This window comes from Pipistrellus hanaki, assembly GCF_964339955.1.
Source record: "Pipistrellus hanaki genome assembly, chromosome: 18".
In the NCBI taxonomy this organism is placed as follows: Eukaryota; Metazoa; Chordata; class Mammalia; order Chiroptera; family Vespertilionidae; genus Pipistrellus; species Pipistrellus hanaki.
Genome location: NC_140520.1, coordinates 3,519,926 through 3,523,477, shown reverse-complemented (window position 1 = coordinate 3,523,477; position 3,552 = coordinate 3,519,926).

The following is a 3,552-nucleotide window of genomic DNA, read 5'->3' as shown; positions in this document are numbered from 1 at the left end:
GCACAGCGCCTGGCCCTCACGCTGCAGACGCGCAGCGACTCCTGCTCCTCTCTCTCCCCGGCTCACACACAGCCTGGCTCTGCCTCCACCCCGCGGCCCCTGCCGGACACAGCCAGCGGCACCCCACCTGGGGCGAGCGCCTCACACCCGCCTGCCCTCCGTCAGCGTCAGTCCCGGAACAGGGCCGGCGTCCGGTGGCTCCTCCGAGCTCTGGGGGAAGGGGCTGAGCCAAACTCCCAGAGCGGAGGGAGCCTGCAGGCCATCACTCTGAGCTCTGACACCAGGGCTGTGCAGCTCGGCCTGCGGCTTCGGCCCCGTCTGCACACGGTCACAGGACACACCCGGAACCGTGAACTGTCAGAGCGTGAGGAGCGTCTTAGGGGTCACTTAGCGATTTGGTCCCTCACTATTTCATTTTATTTTATAAATACGTTTTTATTAATTTCAGAGAAGGGAGAGGGAGACAGAAACATCAATGATAAGAGAGAATCATGGATAGGCTGCCTCCTGCATATTCCACACTGGGGATCGAACTCACAACCTGGGCATATGCCCCGATCGGGAATTGAACCCTGACCTCCTGGTTCATAGGTTGACACTCAACCACTGACCATGCCTGCTGGGCTCGGCCCCTCACTTAGAGGAAAGACCTGAGGCTCAGAGAGGGCAGACTTGCCCCAAATCACCCAGCAGGGAGTGAGGCAGACACAGGAGCCAGGTCTCTGCTGCTCTGCCCTCTTCCTCCCTCTTGCTCACTGGGCCTTGGAGGCAGTCTCATCCCCAGGGCGGCTCGCTGCTGGGACTGCGGCTGCCCTGTCGGCTGCTGGACAGGTCTCCCCACCAGCACCTCGTGCCCTGGCACGGGTGAAATCTGCTTCTGCATCTCTTCCCCTAAGACCCCAGCCTCTGCGCCCACCACCCCACTTCCCCCCACCCCACCCCTGAGCACAGAGAACGAATGTCTCCACCCACAGGAAACAGCCTTTCGGACGGTGGATGGTCATCTCGGTCCTCCCAGCCTTCTTCCCTCTGAGCAAAGTACAGTTTCCCTCTGCCTCCTGGGCCACTCGTTTTTAGAGTCCTACCCAGCAGGCACCCCCGGACTGGCTCTCCTCCTGCATGTGGCCATTGCCAAGGGCTAGTCACTCCTTCAGAAAGGTCTGGGTTTTGGCATGACATCCATGTGCCACCCCTCTCCCCGCACCCCCACCCCCAAATGCCACAAAGGCCAAAGTCTATTAATAGCCTTGAGGCACACATGTCTCCGTTTTCAACAGAGTTTGCTGCTTGACCTTTTGAGTCAAAAGGTCGCCTGCGCTCACGTTTGGAAAACCACGAAGCCCTGTGCAAATGGAAAAGGTATATCTCAGCACCCGGGCTGACACTCACGCCCTTTGGGACAGGCTAGGAGAGTGCGGGTGTTAGCTCCACTAGGAAGAACGAAGTTCTACACGCAGCCCTCCCAACCAAGGCAGGCTGCCTGGAGGAGGAGGAAATGAGTGGGGCAGAGGGCCTGGCCCGTGTGAAGCGAGCTGTTTGCGTTTCACGGCGGTGAGAGAGTTGTGTGTTGGGGAAAGACTTCTGTGCGGTGCCAACTGGTTGGGATTCACTTATTGCTCAATAAATCCTCGAGAATTAATACAGCGATGATCCTCCTGCCTTCCCCATGTACATGAATCCAGTAATCACTGTAATTATTATAAAGTTCTAATAAAACACGATGTGCTCTGCTGCGAACTCAGTGGCAATAAGGATGAAGTATGGGGACTTCCCATCTCGGCATTCATCATTTCCCCCTTAATTATAAAACCATTCCCCAGGCCGAAAGCAGGAGGGAGAGGCCTCCTTCTGCCCCGATGGGGGTTCCTTCACTGTCACTGCTTGGTTTGATGGTCCCAGCCTTCCAGCCTGGGGAGGCGGGGGAGGGGGCCATCTCAGCCCGGGAGCCCCCGTCACCGTCACCTCGGGGACTGAGTCAGAGGTCAAGTAAGGGGAGATGGATTCCAACCCCTCCCCCACCCCTTCCATTCCGCCTGCCCTTAGGAACTACAGTCCTTTCCCTCCCAGGCCATGGCTGATTGGACGAGGGTGGACATCTGCACCCCGGGGGGGGGGGGCAAATATAGGGCAGAGGCTGAGGGGTAGGGTTCTGGAATGGAGGACCTGGCAGGGCTGGGCAGCGGCTACCTGCCAAGTATGCAGGTCAGTAGGGAGCATAGACGCAACCCTTCCCCACTCCGTTCTCCCCCTCAACCCTGGGCTCGGGTCCTGCAGGTCCCAGCATCTTCCCTGCCTCCTGTGGGCGCAGCTCCACTCCGTTCCCCACGCTCACTCTCCTCTCCTGCACTTATTATAAACCAGATTCTTTTGCATGGCAAGCTAGGCTCTCTGGGAGGTGGCCTCCGTGATGGCGTTGAACTTGAGGGATGTACAGTGAGGGCCCTTGGGTCCACACTGGCGGGAGGAGGGGCAGCAAGCAGGAGCAGGCAGAGGGACGTGCCGCTGTCACGCAGGAGGCTCGGGAGCTGAGAGGTGCTACGTGGGCTGACCTGGTGGGCTTTTCTATCGCTGGGACCACCCTCTGGAGAGCACGGCGTTGGGCTCGGCAGCCCTTGGCATCTAAGCGTGAGCGTGAGCGCCCCTGGTTTTCTCAGAGCCCTGGCTCAGGTCTGCATTTAGTCTGAAACTTTTTTAAATCTCAGGAGCTAAGTATAAACCTAAAAGTACAAAGAAAACCCCTAATTTGAGGGAATAATTAAAACTGTGGTTTCCTTTTACAGCGATTGTTTGAAGCTCTTTGCTCTGGGCGCTCTTTCAAGTGCCCCATCTTCAGGAGCCTCCTTTCTGGCCTCCGGCCAAGGCCAAGGCCAAGGCCAAGGCGGAGAGGATGGGGGCCCTTCCAACTCGCTGCCCTCGGGCTGGCCCTGGGGCCTCCCTCCTACTCCTTCCTCCCTCTCGGAGCCCCTGCAGTATGAAACCTACAGCGCAGGGAATATTCTCTCTCTCCCCCCGCCCCCCTCCGCTCTTCCTCCCCTGGCAGTTGGAGTCAATAAGGATTATACTCAAACTCCGAGTGTTCCCAGTGCTTATTGGAAAAAGGGGGATGGAGAAAATCCTCTTTCCTTCCTCCCCACCTTCAAAGCTGATGAGAAATCGGCCAAGCCGTGTCCGGGAGCTCCCAGCCACCTTTCTCCTCCCTGTTCTCGGGGCCCTGCTGCCTCTGGGTTTAAATCTGGACTCGGAGGTGCCTCTGCACAGCTTTCTGGCTACTTCCCAGCCCCGTCAACCTTGAGGCTGATGGAGGAGTCTGTCAGACGCTGTCCCAAGGGGAGTGTCCATAGGCAGGTGGCACCCTCTCGAGTACTGGACAGGCGAGAACAGAGGCGGAGCCGGGGCAGGACTAGGCAAGGCCAGCCGGGGCTGCAGCCTCCCCGGAGAAAGGGCCACCCCCCCCCCCGGACTCCTCCCGGGCCCCCTGCTCACCCACAGCCCCAGGCAGGCCAGGCTCGCTCAGCAGGTCTTACGGCTCACACGTGCGCATGTGCACACACA